General features: G+C 35.2%; 1 protein-coding gene across 1 annotated transcript in view; it reads left to right on the top strand.

Annotated features, from left to right (window-relative positions):
• Nucleotides 1-1,429: 1,429 nt before the first annotated feature.
• The window catches only part of LOC131066914 (uncharacterized), a 122,968-nt gene continuing 108,002 nt past the window's right edge, over nucleotides 1,430-16,395 (top strand). Inside the window, exons 1-2 of the mRNA XM_058001812.2 lie at nucleotides 1,430-1,618; nucleotides 1,758-1,898. The gene's annotated coding sequence lies outside the window, so the exon portion shown is untranslated. The remainder of the gene's footprint in view (nucleotides 1,619-1,757; nucleotides 1,899-16,395) is intronic.

Below are 16,395 nucleotides of genomic sequence, written 5' to 3'. Positions count from 1 at the left end.
AAAAACCATGGCTTCACTAGAGTAAGTATGTTAACTTAGTTTTATAAAGGTTTAACATGCAAGATTGTAGACCATTGTGTGTTCCTTTCATATAGATGGAATTCTTTTTGGTTGTTTTTCAGTTATGGTTATCTTGTTGAGTTCCTTTGGTTGTTAGGTGTTAGCCTAGGTCTAAAGTGTGTGTGGGAGCTTGTGCCATCTCCTAGAACGGGGGGTGGTTCCTTATTGGTTCCACATGGTCGGGTGGTTTGATGCTTTCTTCCATTGGATGCTCTTGCGCGTGGATGTGGATTCTCTAGCTCTTCAGTTCGTGAATGGATTCTTGGAGCAGAATGATGAAATATGATTTATGTACTATTTATTTAGGAAGTTTCATGAGATAGCTGTATTCATAGATTGAATACTATGTACCTTGATATTGTATTTTCATGTAACGGGAGATGATGTAGTTGTAATCATGGTTAATGTAATTGAACATATGGCTGTAATTATTGTTGTTTGTATGCCGTACATTGGGATATTGTTCATTGTAAAAGTAAGGGATTGGATTCTTGGTTAACGAGGTTATGTTATGGGATTGGTTGAATGGGTTAGAATGCATGTTCTTACTTGGAAAGAAGTTAATCTTAATCATACTCATTTTTTGTTATAACATATGTATATGGTGATATATTGGGTTGTATGGATCTTCAATTTAGAGAAAAAGAATGGTCATTTTGTAGATAATGTTATTTCCCTTATTGTACTTGTCTCTTGAGATCATATGAATGGAATTATGATGATGTGTAAAGATTATTTCTTAATAAAGGAAATGGATGATGTATTTTCTAATGTGAATGATGTTGGTAATGGGATAATGATCATAGTTAGATGATTAAGGAAATGAGAATTAGGAACATTTGGATTTGGTGCATTTAAAAATGAACCTAGAATAAGGAATGAATGGGGTTGTGCTAAGGCAATGTAAATGAGTATCTTACTATGATCTTAGATGGAATGATTATAGGATAAATGTAGATTAGTTATGATGTTGTTACTTTAGTTAAGTGATGACGTTGAGATACCCTAGGAAAAGTAGTAGATGAGATGATATTTACTTCCTCTTGCGTATTATGTTCTTATGATGTTAGAATAATGTTATGTGTTATCTAAGTTATTCTTATGTGTTGAATTAAAATATTTAAAAAAAAATTTAATTATCTCTATTTGCATGTTAGTAGTTATATTTCTCTAAGGTATTTTGGTGGGCATTACAATCTTTACCATTGTACTAAATGACTTCAAGACCCTTTCCTTCAAACTATATTTACACTCCTCACTAAATTGATTTTTCTATTAATTTAAAATAACTACTTTTCTTACAAAATTGACTTGTATATATCAAACTAATTGAAAATTACTTTTCACTTATAAACCATAATCAACATGCCCATTACACATATTGCTGCCATTAAAGCAATCTCTTATGGGCGCACCCTTTCCACTTTAGCGTGCAAATGCTAGGTACTGAAACAGAAGAAAAACAAATTGGTTCCAATGTCGTGTGACTTCTTTCTTCTAGTTCATCAGTTCTGGAGGACAAGCTTAAGAGAATAGAGCGCAGTCTTCAAAGAGAGAGGTAATCATTGTAGTTTTTTGAAAATTCAAATTACCAACATTAATGCAATGGTTTTTCAATCTGTATTTTATGTTGTTGGGGATCTTGTATATCTTTGGAGCTTCCGTATATTTATTTATCTATTTTTTTCATATGGCAGATGGGTGGTTTCTACCAGGCACTCAACTATCAGGAATATTTGTTTTATTAATAAATACCGCCCATTTACAAGTTTTCAGAATCGATAACACAATTTCACAGAACCAGACTCACTTTATTCTACCGTTGAGCATTATTCCAGGTTATTTAGTACCTCATTTACTAAAAAAATTGGGATCGATATTTGCCATTTGTTTTCAGCTAATTTGTTATACCTAATAAGATATGGTAGTTGAAGAATGGGAATTTTCTGTTGTCAAGATTATAAGAGTTAACTTTATAAAATTATTCACCTGGTTATTTTCATATAAGATAGACCCGAAGTCATGTTTGTTTGGGATGGTACTTTTTGCTTCGTTTGTGTACTGCAAAACCTAAATCATATATATTCACCATGGCACCGAGAGAAAGACAGTGAGGGGCCTGGGATTAATGAGGCATAATTCAGATCATCTAAAGAGAAAAACAGAAGGATTGTGAAGGACATGGATATCCGCAATGAAAGAAGCAGCATCCACATTTCACACTTTTCAATTGCTAATAACTAATAAAACAAAATCATCTACTCCGGCAAATCAGACATCCACAAGTGTGAAACAGATTTGTTTTATAACTTCATCCAATTCTAAATTATGCGTCACTTTCTGTTTCCATGTATATTCGCATATCAACTTATATATAAAATTGTTTGTGTGTCACTATGTACATGACAGTTAAAAGAACATAGTTCCTCTTGTTTAGGTAGCCAATGCACGAGTTCCCAGGCACTCGCCGAGAACTTATTATAAAACACAAAAAGAAGAAAAAGAAACAAACTAACAGCAACGAAACACCAAACACTATTACACTGATATCTTGCATAGTAGTTCTTGATTTTATTAATAAAAAATGAAAGGAGATAAAGAGTAAAAGAGATAAAAAGATTTCAATCTAGATTAACAGATTAAACCCATTCCAAACAACAAATTTCATTTTCAGATTCGACACAATCACCATTATCATATGTGGCACAGCCTAGATATGTTAATGATGATACAAATTAGTATGATACTAAATCAACCCTATTAGACAGCTAATGTATTCAAACAATGAACATAATATTGATTCTCAATATACTATCTGCAACTTTTATTGACATATGTTAACCTATCTATTTCAAATCACAATACTGCATATAATGCACTAATACCAATATATTGAATCGACACAGAAAAAGCATATGTTGTTTGTTTATTCCCAAGCATATAATGAGTCAATACAGACTCATTGTGAAATGTCATTCCCAGCTGTCCCTCTGATTTCTTATGTGTAATGGCCACATGTTGTTCTTCAGGAGTGGCCAAAAATGGGTGGCTCTTTATAGGTTGAGGATTAGATGGGAGAGGAGGAGGCCTCATTGTTTGAGATCCTTTCTTTACCAAATGATGATTAGATCTATGACTTGCTACTTAATATGTTTTCTCTTGCTCACTAATATATGCTGTGGCTTGCTTTGATGGAATGGATACACCATTCTTTCTTGGACAAGCTTTGATGCCTGGTCAAGGAGATGCAAATGGGCTTTCACTTGAGTGTATGAGATGAGTATTCGATAACACAGACACTTCAAATCCAAATATAATTCCCACCACTGGGAGCCGATTGTACCTTTTCATAATATTTTCAAAGGTTTCACTTGAGTGTATGAGATGAATCTTTGATACCATAGACACTTCAAATCCAAATATATTTCCCACCACTTGGAGCCGATTGTACCTTTTCATAATATTTCCAAAGGGAGAGTTTGGGTCTGTTTTGAAGTTTCTAGAGCTGCAATTGGCTGCCATTATGATCCCTGTGGCAACAAGTTCAAAAAACAACACATTTGGAACAATTAACAAATGAAAAAAAAATAAAAAAATATAGAACCTAACTAATTTAAAAATTCTAAGGACATGTCATAGATTCATATAAGAATGAAAACAGAAGAACAATTTCAAAACAAAACAAGTGAGTTTGTTTGTAAACAATATTGTAGAAAAAAACCAAAAAATCCTACCTCTTTTGCGAAAATCTTCCTATACAATCTCCTTGGTAGTGAATGGGCTCTTGCATATGTGTAGGAATAACAAACCAACCACTTTGGAACCTTCATTGATCAATTTTATACTTTATTCATGTGATGGGAAGCAAGAATGAAAGTCGTGCAAAAATTAATGGTTTCTGTTTTGCATTCACTATGAGGTAAACTAGTTTGTTTAGTCTTTTAAATGCATTTAGAATGCAGTTTTTAGGGTTAGGGATTTGTTTTTATCTAAGTTACCGGGTTCGCCTGTTTTGGTCCATGCACCCAAACTGGGTTCACTTGGGTTCGGGTTTGCCTAGGGGTTTGTTTGGGTTTGCCCTGGGTACGTACCCAAGGGTTTGGGTTCGCCATGTATGAACCCAGGCGTATCCAAAGGCACTGAGCACCAAAACATAACCAAAACAGACATTTTTGACCCTTTTTAGCATCCAAAAACTCTAAAATGTCCCTAAAAGCACCCCTTCTATTATTGGGTTTTCCTCATGCATTGATCAATGATGGAGTAGCATACTATTAAATGTTTTTCTTCTACCATTTTGCATTGTTCCATCTTCTAGTTCAATTTTGAACTATCAATTGGCATTCGGCATTGATCAATAATGAAGTATCATGCTATCGAATGTATTTAGTTTTTTAATTTTGTATATTTCTTTAAATTTTTGTATATATATATATATACATGTACGGACGAACCCGATCCACGAACCCAAAGGGCCAAAAAAAATTTACCCAAACCCACGAACCGGGTTCACATGCCCGAACCGGTAACTTAGGTTTTTATGCATCCAAGTCAGTGTCAAATGGCTAAAACAATTTGAAAAAACAAAAAAAATATTAAAAATGTAAAACTGAAGTCAGGTTTGCTGCGGGTTCTCAAAAATGCAGTTAGGTTTGATGTGGGTTCATCCTGGACAAATCCAAAGGCTGCAAACTAGTTCCTAGACATATCCCCACTCGCACCAGTCCAATATTTGACCCTAGAGCATGTTTTATCCTGTTTTGGAGTTTTGTAGGGAAGAACTAGTAACCTAGTTCCAACCCTTTATTGAGCAGAAGAGCCATATAGACACTCTTTTAATGGGCAAAAGAGCCTCACCATCAGCTATATAACTACTGGGAAATGGAGTGAAAAAGACCACATATGACTTGAAATAATGATAAACAAGAGAATAATTGAAATCATGGTACTTTTCTCACTGTCTTTGTACTGCTGATAATTTAAATCGATTTGCATCCAGTAAATGATCAGGTTCCTTTTCATTTTCTCCTTAGCATGTTTTAAACTATTTTTAATTTCCTGGACCTTTATATGTACTCACTATAATGACATGGTGATCCTCTCTACCCTTTGGGCAGAAATAATGATAAAGTTCCATGTAGAAGAAGTCTTCTGCTTCACCTCCTTCATCTCCTTAGATAACAGAGCTATGAAGATTAGCGCTAAGTTGTCAAACTCAACTTGTGTTAATAAATTGCCCTGTATATTGGTAACTTGAGTAAATCTGGCCTGAATGACTACAGTGTTGACTTTCTCCATGTACTTTTCTAGAGATTTGATGTCCTTGGTTATCTCTGTTTGCATTTGCTTGACGTCAATCATTATTCCTTTAATAGTCATATTGACTGAACTAATATGCTTTTGGTAAAACTGTGTAAGATTTTTTGAATCAATGTTTTGTATCATATCAGGTGAGGGAAATTTATGTTATCCATTAATCCTGATGAGGGATCATGGGATTTGATCTGAGATGCTTGCGTCATATTCATGATTGGTTGTTTAGATTGATCTGAAATGTTGATTCAAAAAATCGTACACAATTTTTACTTGATTTATTTACAATGGATAGTGGAAATTTCACGTCTCTTTAGTCAGATTGACTACTTCAATATGGACATCTAAAATTACTTGGAGTTTCATTATGATGGGAGCCTTGACTTGAGCAATCAAGTTCATTTTTTCCTGTCTAGCTGTAAAGAATTTTGAAAAGACAACTAAAGTTGATCTTTCACATGATTAAATCTTCATTTGTTCGTCCTCAAGCTTTCCATAAATTTGCATTTGAAATCCATGCATTAACTTCTCTTTTACCTCTCTTTCCAGTTAATAAGTGAGAAGCACACAGAAAATACTTTGGGGGGAGGGGGGGGTGAATTAATATTTTAAACTTTTATAAACATGAAACCAAATACAACATAGAGAGAGAAAACATCAAGACACAAACTCCAGATTTCTCGTGGAAAACCCTTTTGGTTTAAAAACCACGGCACACCAAAAGTTTTATTTACAAAATGGGCACCAAACTAGATTACATAAGTGAGCACCAACTCACAGATAGCATCAACTCCCAGAGAGCACCAACTCTCCTTGAAGCACCAACTCCGATCAGCTATGGCACCAACCTCAATTTGAGCACCAACTCAGAAATACTCTTCTTTACAAATCTACCAATGAATTTTGACATGATATTTTCATATACCTTCTACTGTCAATGTGATAATATTCAAAATGCATACAATTTCCAACGACTCAACTTGATTGATCACATGAGGCTTTAAAACTTCACTCAATGTTTTTCCATTTCAATTTTTAATTGCTATTTCCCCAAACTTTTATATCTGACTCATTTGTTGCATACACACGATTTTAGTTCCAATTTAGACACAATCAAAATGCTCTTGTTCCAATATTCTTCAATTACAAAACTCTCTTTGCTCACAACAAAAATATAGTAGATAGGATAACAGTCTTCACCATAAGCCCACCAAATACAATTTGATATCAAATTGTCCACCATGCTGTTGCTTATAACACAATGACCTAGCTGTAGAAGTTCATATTTAACCAGAAAAAAATTCCTTCGAACAATATGAGCTGCTTGGGGATTGCCTGTTGTTTCACACATTTATCATAATCTCTTTACGCACCCATCATATATTTTGGACTTTGGGGAGTCCACATATTGCTTTTACAGAATTGGCAGTTACTCAACAATAATCATACATATGAGAAGTGAAAACAAATCGACCAGTTCAATGAAGAATACAGATTATAACTTCTACACGGTCAAGTCACTCTTCAACCACGACCTCCCTTCTATCGATCGATTCCAAACAAAGAGCTCTAAGAATAGTCAAAAGCATGAGACGTGAAAAAAAATATTACGCACCACTCAGTTAGTTCCCAAAGTTATACTCCACGAGGTTTGCTAAGAAAGACGTGGAGCTGACAATTGAATAGAAAATGGTCACAACATCTGAAGTTGCTGTAATGCCCCTTGCTGCAATTTTATATCAGATTTAAAGCTAAAACTTCTTTACAACTCAGATTTGCAAAATACACATAAATGGTGCAATAGGGTATACTGGAAACCCCTCCATAATACAACCAAACAAAACTATAACTCAATGAAACCAATGTAGAATGCATATTACTGTTTTTTCCATGGTTTTAACATCACATTTTCTGCTAAATACATCAAATATCAATAATATATTTTTGCTGCAAATTACATCAAATAGAACCCCAAATCTGGAGCTCAAACATTGAGATAAATCACTGCAATTACCAGATAAACTCCCCAATTTCTTAATAAATGTTCTTAACAACAAAACACATGAAAATGCTCAAATTACAGTAATACCCACAACCTCAATGCTACAAAAGGTTTAAACACACTCAGAAATACAAATCATACAAACCCTCAACCAGAACCCCTACAAAAACTGAAATAAACTATGAAGCTGATATCAAATATGCACAATGATAATCTTTGAGTGAGATTATTCTATGGTAATCCATGACTCCCATCTTAGACCACCTGGTAATCCTCTGACTCCCGTCCTTAGATCACCTGGAAACCTTCAAACATCCTGTTCTACAGTCTCCTTCTCCACTGGTTTATCAATCACTAAAGAAACAAGCATAAGCTTTGATAAAATCTCCTATATGAATCATGAGAAATGAAGCCAATATCCTATATAAATTAAAGCACTTTCAAAATCCATGTTTTGGCACCAAAATTCCACTCCCAAGGAAACTTTCCTTCTATTCTCCAAATTTGCACAAATTCCAAAGAAACTTCCATCTCCCAAAACCTCTACAACTTCCAAGAAATTTTCCATTTCTCAAAACTGCCAAAAAAAAAACCATTAGTTTCCAAAAAGATAAGTCAAGTGAAGTTTCCCAAATGCTCATTGCCAAAATGAGGGAAATATTTAAGTTTAAATGTATTTGGTATTTGAATAATATTCAAATCTCAACCAAATTACCAAATTTATCATTATTTCTCAAACTGTCAATTAATCTTGATTTGCTATTTTGGGATTGCTCACTTACGATTTTCAGTAAGTTGCAATTTTAGAAATTTTGGGACATGACAGTTGCCTTGTTTAGAAAAAGAAAATGTTACAAATTAAAGAAGCCATCCTACTTTCATACGATAGAAGCATCTGAGATCACCGCACCAAAATAGAATGGACAAATAGATAAAGCAGTCAAACTTAAATCTCTGAAACCATAATAAGTATTGCATAAAGGCCCAGGACCAATGTTTCTAACATGGTGTCTTTGTTTGAAACCATGAAACCAATAATAATCAATCTGAAGTAGACATGCTAGTAGGTGATGTGGACAAGCACCTAGCTCAAGCTGACACCCAAGTAGCTCAAACAGACAACCAGGCAGCTCAACCAAGCAACCAAGTAGCTCAAACACAAAATTGAAGAAGATCTAATGAATAATCAATAGCTTGAGAAACATCTCATTCCAATTCGTTTCAAGAATGCCAAACATAGTTCCCTATTACTTTGAGTAATCCTCCAAAATTTACACAACCTTGATCATCATTCTTTGACATCAATGACAAAATATCCAATAATCTCCCCCTTTGTCATTGATGGTAACTCCATCTGCAACCAATCTGAAACAAAGAAGCTCTAAAAAAAGATTGCTTCCCCTTTGACATCAATGACTGAAACCAACTTGCAAAATTGAAATGGGGCTGAAAGAATGTGACAATGAAAACTCCCCCCGAGTCAAAACAACAATTGGAGTGAAATCACTCCTAACTTCTTCCTCAAGCATTCAAAAGTTTCTTTTGGTAGAGGCTTAATAAATAAATTTGCAATCTGCTCTGTAGTAGAAGCATATTCCAGCTTAACTTGCTGATTACTAGCTTGTTCTCTCAAAAAATGATACTTAATAGGAATGTGTTTAGTCCTTGAGCACATAACTGGATTCTTAGAAATATTAATAACACTCATGTTGTCACAAAAGATAGATATAGGATGATCATCCTCTACCTTAATATCCTTGAGTGTTTGCTTCATCCATAGAACTTGTGTACAACAAGACACTGTTGCAATGCATTCCGCTTCAGTTGTAGAAAATGAAGTAGAAGCCTGCTTTTTACTCAACCATGAAACAAGACAGTCACCTAGAAAGAATGCACCTCCACTTGTGCTCTTTGTATCATCAATGAACCACCCCAATCTACATCTATATAAGCTGTGTGTGTAAAATCATTACCTTTAGGATACCATAACTCATAATCCACAGTACACTTAAGATACTTGATCCTTTTAACTGCATGAACATGAGTATCCTTAGGAGTAGCCTGAAAATTAACAACATAACCAACAACTTGCATAATGTTAGGTTTAGTAGCTGCAACATATAATGAACTTCCTATCATAGACCTGTACAAAGTTTGATTAGCATCATCTTTACTTAACTTGCATCCTACCATTGGAGTGCTTACAGGATTGCAATCCTCCATTCTAAATCTTTTCAACATCTCTCTTATATACTTTGTTTGAGAAATGAAAATGCCTTTTAACTGATTGATGAATTTGCAAACCAAGGAAGAAAGACAACTCACCGTACATGGACATTTTAAACTCCTTCATATTAGTGGAAAAAGTTTGACACATCTCTTCACAATCACTACCAAAAATCAGATCTTTAACATAAACTACAATAATCAGCATATGATTACCTTCTTTAACATATCGATTGCTGTTTGCTATCCCTTTTCAGAAACCATGCTGCTGCAATAATTGTCAAGTCTAGCACACCAAGTACGTGGGGCTTGTTTAAGACCATAGAGAGCCTTTTTTAACTTGCATACATAGTTCTGTTTTTTTTAATAAAATAAACCCATATGGCTGCTCTACATAAACTTCATCATTAAGATTACCATTTAAGAAACAAATTTAACATCCATTTGAAACACTTTAAAACCTTTGAAAGAAGCAAAGGCTAAGAACATTCTAATAGCCTCTAAACGTGCAACAAAAGCAAAAGTTTCTTTGAAGTCAATACCTTCAACCTGTGCATAGCCTTTGCACACAAGTCTTGCCTTGTTCCTCACCACCTTACCATCTTCATTCAACTTATTTCTGTAAACCCACTTTGTACCAATCACGTTCTTGTCTTTGGGCCTTGGGACAAGTTTCCAAATCTCACTTTTTTGAATCTGATCAAGTTCTTCTTTCATGGCTGCCACCCAATGTATATCTTTTGTTGCCTCCTCAAAACTTTTTGGCTCAATCATGGAGGGCAAGGAGATATCTTCATCTTTAGAGTAGTTGACATTTCTTCTTGTGGCTCTTGGTCTATCCTCTAGCAAAATCTGATCAATAGGATGATTTCTTTGAACAAACTTTGGTGAAGTCTTTAAGGAGGTTGTGAATGTGCTCTTACTTTGATCATTTATAGGTGTATTTTCAGTAGTTACTTCTGCTGCCTCATGTTATGTTGAGCACTTGAAGATGCATTTTCAGAATTTAAATTTGCTGTCCCAGAATTTGCATCTACTGTTCCATGTTGAACATTTGAGGGTATTAGTTGAACTACACTTTCTTCTTCATCTACTTGACGGCTACCATCTTAGCATCTTCATGAACCTTCACATTAGAACTTTTAACAATCTTGCGTAATCTTTTGTTAAAACATCTATAAGCCTTACTCTTAGAAGAGTATCCTAAGAAAATCCCTTCATTAGCGTTGGAATCAAACTTCCAAGATTGTCTTCATCCCTCTTAATATAACAAGTATTACCAAATTTTTAAAATTAGTTAACAGAAGTAGCCTTACCTTTTCACAGTTTATATGGAGTTTTGTTGTGCTTTTCTCTAATCAGTCCTCTATTTTGAATGTAAACAGTAGTATGAATTGTTTCTTTCCAAAAAGAATCATCCACCTTAGACTTATTCATCATACTTTGAGCCATTTCTTGAACTGATATGTTCTTTCTCTCAACAACACCATTTTGTTGTGGTGTCCTAGTAGCTGAGTACTGCCTTTTTATACCATGTTTTTCACAGAAATTTACAAACTCATTTGATGTGAACTCTCCATTGTCTTAACGTAAGCATTTAATTTTTAGACCCGTTGATGTGTTTTTTATGCACATGCGAACATAGAATAAAATGCCCAAAAGTATCTTATCCTCTCTTGAACAAAGTTACTCAAGTGCTGAAGATTGGCTTAAGGATCATTTGAAACAACTCCAAGGTTTTGGTATGTTGGGTCACGACGTGTGGATATGCATAGTTGGTTGATGTGATTGCTGGTATCACAAGAGGACTTATGTTGAATTGTCGAATGCTTGAATTGCTGGAACTTGATCATTTGATGTTGCAATCTTGTGATGCTTTTTGATCCTAGATTAACTTGAATTGAAAAAAGGGCAAAAGGAAAGGGTTGAGAGAGTCTATTTTAAGACCTAGAATGTAAGAAAATAGGTGAATGATTAGATAGAATCCTACTGGGCGAGGTCTCACCATCAAACAGAACAATTTGACACAAGCTCAGTGCAATCTTCTAAGGGATAATCCAAAGATGTTCAAATCATTATCATCAAACATTGCTCACCATTCAAGTTAACGCATAAACAATGGACACATAACAATTCTTAGTTAAGCTCATATCATTCGAGTTGACCACACAAGGCACACTTACAATCAACAAGAGGCTAGTGGTATGGACTAAATGGATTCCACAAAAATATATTCAACAAATTCCTCCATTCAATCTAATCAACATAAAAAAATTAATTGAGAAGTAAAGATCATGCAAGTTGTTGAAGCAACAAATCAAATTTACCATAACTTCAATGAAATCAATTGTTCTTTACAACAAGGCTTTGGCAACAATCTTTGCCTTCTCCTAATCTAACTTCTACTCTAATTGCCTAAGTTACCGGTTCCGGTTCGGATTCAAGTTCGGATTCGGCAATTTTTTTTTTTTTTTGGGTACGGGTACAGGTTCGTCCGTACACACACACACACACACACACACATATGTATGTTCAAACTTCAAACATCAAAATTATATATGTTCACAGTTCAAACATACAAATATGAAACATACAATGTAACTTTCCCATACAATGATACATAAATGATAACAGATAAATCATAAATCATAAATCCATAATTGCCAATGCCAATAAATATTTTGATATTGATATATCGTAAATCATAAATGTAATATCATATTCATAATTTGCAAAAAAGATAATATTCAAGTTTCAAGTTTCAATTGATTCAAGTTTCAAAATGTGAAAATGTCATGACACAATAAAGTATAAAGTTAAACATTCAAATTACAAGCCATCTATGGGATTTAAATTCCATATTCATCTTCATTTGAAGCATCCAACCCAAGCCCAAGGTCATCAAGTGGTTCAAATTCAACATCAATTGAACCAATATCAAATGGAATGCCACTCCCACTAGCTATGTCTCTCTCAAATTCCATAACTGCCTCGTCTATAGAGACTTGGCAAAGTTGTGCAACTGCAGCATCTAAATCAGCACACTCAAGGGCTAGATCCCAATTCCTTGTTACACCCTCACTATATCCAGGGTCCTTATGTGACAACAAACGAAGGTTGGAGTGTACGTAGACCAAATCCTCAGCTTTCTTTGCACCCAAACGATTATGTTTGACTGAGTGGATGAAGGAGTATGTACTCCAATTTCGCTCAGCTGAAGAACAACTTGCAACCTGTTAAAAGTTAAAACATAACTCGAAATTTATAAATTAAAATTATAAAATAAAAATATGATAGCATCAAATGGAATTGGAAAACTATAAAAATAAAAAATAAAAAGATACATACTTGGGAGTTAATTTTAATTGCAAGAGGCTGCAAGTAGACGGAGCCTTGACCATGTACATACCACCACTCATCAGCATCCATCCCATATCTAGCATTAAGAGCTACAACATCATGATTTTTTGCAGATACAAATTGGCCAAACTCCCTCAAGACAATATTTCTTGTCTCCTCATCTTGATATATCTTTTTAAAGGCAGCCCTATAGCCAGAAGCAACCTCTGCATCTCTATATGGTGGCACCCTCCTTGGTGTTGCAAGCATCTCTGCACTATAAAATTTTGGCGTCAAAGCAAATGCTAAGAGATGTAATGGGGTGGTAATCTTGTTCCAACGGTCAACAACAATTTTCTGCACAACTTTGAAAAATGTTTCCGTTGGCTCATTTTCTTTTCTATTTATTACTTCTTTTATTTTTTCCACCATGCAATCCATGCCATCATAAATCTCACCCAAACATGGGCGATCGGTATCAGCATACCTGATCATGCTCATGATGGGTTCAGTGAAATTCAAAACATATTCCACATCATCCCACCATTTCTCACTAAGGATCAATGCTCTTACTTTTAGAGCTCTTTCTGTGTGGGACTGCTTCCATACACTCCACAAGCTGTTGATGACCATAGAACTCAAGGCGTCTTGCACCTTCAGAAGTCGTCTTAAGACGAGTGTGTGAGATGCAAATTGTGTTTCAGCAACCTAACATGACATAACAAAATACACAACATATATCAAATGTAAGTCTAAAAAAAATACAAATTTAAAACTAAAAAATTAAAAAATAAAATTTAAAATTAGTAATTATAAATTACCTTCAACAACTCCAACTTGGAGAAGCTCCTGAAAATGGCTTGTGACATATGATGATTAGTCACAAACATTTGAATCTCCTCGCCCTCCGCATATAGTTTTTTCATCCAATCAATTTGTGTGCCAAGCTTTTGCATGATTAAATTGAGTGAGTGTACTGCGCATGGTGTCCAAAAGATGTGACCATATGTAGCCTCCACTATAGTCCCTGCTGCCCTACAATTTTTAGCATTGTCAGTTACAACTTGGACAACATTTTGAGGCCTCACCATGTCAATGCATTCTATCAAGATATTGGCAATGAAACTTGCATCTTTCACTTGCCCCTCACAATCCACTGCTTTCAAAAACATTGCCCCTTTAGGACACACTGCTATAACATTGATCAATGGCCTATTTTTACAATCTTTCCATCCATCAGAAACAATGGTCACACCTGTTTCCTGCCATGTATCTTTGATGACCTTCAACTGTGACTCTACGAATGCTTTCTCCTTTGCCAATAAGGTGGTTCTCACCTTTTCATACCCTGGACAAACATAATCAGAAGGTGTATTGCAAAGAGTATGCACCATGTCCCGAAAGTAAGGTGATCTAACAAGGTTGAAAGGAAGCCCATTGCCATAAAGGCAACGTCCAATTTTGGAATCTGCAATCTCTCTCAATTCATTTTTGAAGGCAAAATCCAATGGGCCTCTTTTCTGTGAAGCCGTAACATTCTGATTCTCTATTGCATCAACTGGTGGGTTTTGTATGAAAGGATGGGAACCAGTTGGTCTTGTGGAGCCAATGCTAATAGAAGGCGTCTTAGACATTGAGCTTGGATGGACAAGAGGATGATCAGTCTTTGCTTTGCTATTTCTCCTATCAGCTTCCTCTTGTTCTCTAATATATCCCAAAACTAGAGCTTTTGACAGCCCCCTGCCATCTGATCCCTTACAAAATTTTATTCCACGCCTAGGGATGAAACAAAGGTGGCCTTTCACTCGAAAGTATGAGCTGGTATACTCAGTGCCACAATGGTTGCACTGCCAAACAAAACCCCCACCACCAGACACTGGCTTGATCATTGTTGTATAATGCCAAAGTGGTGAATCTTGATCAATTTTAAAGGGGGTTATTTCCAGTTCGGACATTTGCAACTGAACTAGAGCTTGCACTTGCACTTCTAGTTCCAGCCATTATGTATGATTATATGAATAATGCACCTAAAATGAAAAGAGAAAGCACAACTTCATTGAAAAAACTAATTAAAATTTCGGCATTATAACCCCATACTATGCATACAAAGTGTAAAAAAATATACAACAAAGTGTAAAAAAAAATCCAAGACTTCTTTAAAAAACTTAAAAAAACTTTAAAAAAGAATTTAAAAATTTGAAAAAAACTTGAAAAAAATTCAGATTCACTTACCTTTAATGGCTAAATCTTCCTTCTCCAGTGATTCCTATGCCTTTGATGCGTGTCTCACACCTTCGTAGTCGTCACCTTCGAAGAAAAATACAAAAACTAAGAAACCCGATTGTAGAGAAAAAATCTTCAAAAATGCAAGTAGAACGGGTTGAATGCATGTTTTGATGCATGAAATGCATCATAAAGGGGCGGATTAGGGTTTAGATGTTAAAATAAGATTAAAAAATTTGTTTTTTAATTGTTTTTATTTGTTTTCTAACCCGTGGGCCCCGTTTTTGGGAACCCATGGGCTTGGGTTCACCCGGGTCCTCTTGGGCAAGACCCGGGTGGGACCCAGGTCGAACCAGACTCGGACCAAGACCGGGCACGGACTAGGACCAGGACCCGGCCATTTTTGGCAAGAATCGGTAACTGAGCTAATTGCTATTCGATTCTTCTTTATTCACTACTCTATTCACTATTTTAGCACTCTTAACTCTTAACCTTTACAAATGAGAGATTTGAGTCTTTTATAGTGCTCTCAATACAATTCAATGGCTTAGATTAATTTTGTTAATTTTGTGCCCTAGATCAGTAATTAGATTTATGTCTTTTAATTATGCCCTAGTTTGTTAATCAGATTTGTAATATTTTAGTAAACCATAATTCAGTAAACTCAGAAATGAAACAAGTAAACCATAAATACAATACTTAGCTTGCTTCTCCAGATCTGATCCCTTTTGTATGTCAGATCTGCACTTCTAAGCACTTCAAGTCTGCACCAAAAGAGGCCTATATTCTCTTGGACAAGTTCGCACAATCCTTGACAAATTCGCACAATCCTTGGATAAATTCGCACTTTTATTAGCAGAGCTAATTTGCTGATTGCATGAGGAAATGATTGATTTATTTGAGTTTGCATTTGATCTTTATTTATATGAGTCTTTAACCTTTATTAAATCCAAGTCGGCCATCCTCCTTTTGGCGCCAATTTATTTATTGAGGCGTGGTGTATTTTAGGGTGGCGTGAGGGTATGGGGCTGAGCTTAACTTGGGGGCACGTTACCCCTTTAGGATAGGACCCGGTCCTATATGGGTTCGGATGTTGCCTTAAGGCAATCCGAACCCATCTTACCTAGTTACAAACAACAAATTTGAGATCAATGGCCGAGATTTTACAATGAAAACCCTTATTAGGGTTTGTTACAACAAACTCAACTTGGCCAATGAAATAATAACAACAT

Source organism: Cryptomeria japonica, chromosome 9 (genome assembly GCF_030272615.1).
Source record: "Cryptomeria japonica chromosome 9, Sugi_1.0, whole genome shotgun sequence".
Taxonomy (NCBI): Eukaryota; Viridiplantae; Streptophyta; class Pinopsida; order Cupressales; family Cupressaceae; genus Cryptomeria; species Cryptomeria japonica.
This window is presented reverse-complemented; position numbering and strand designations above follow the sequence as displayed.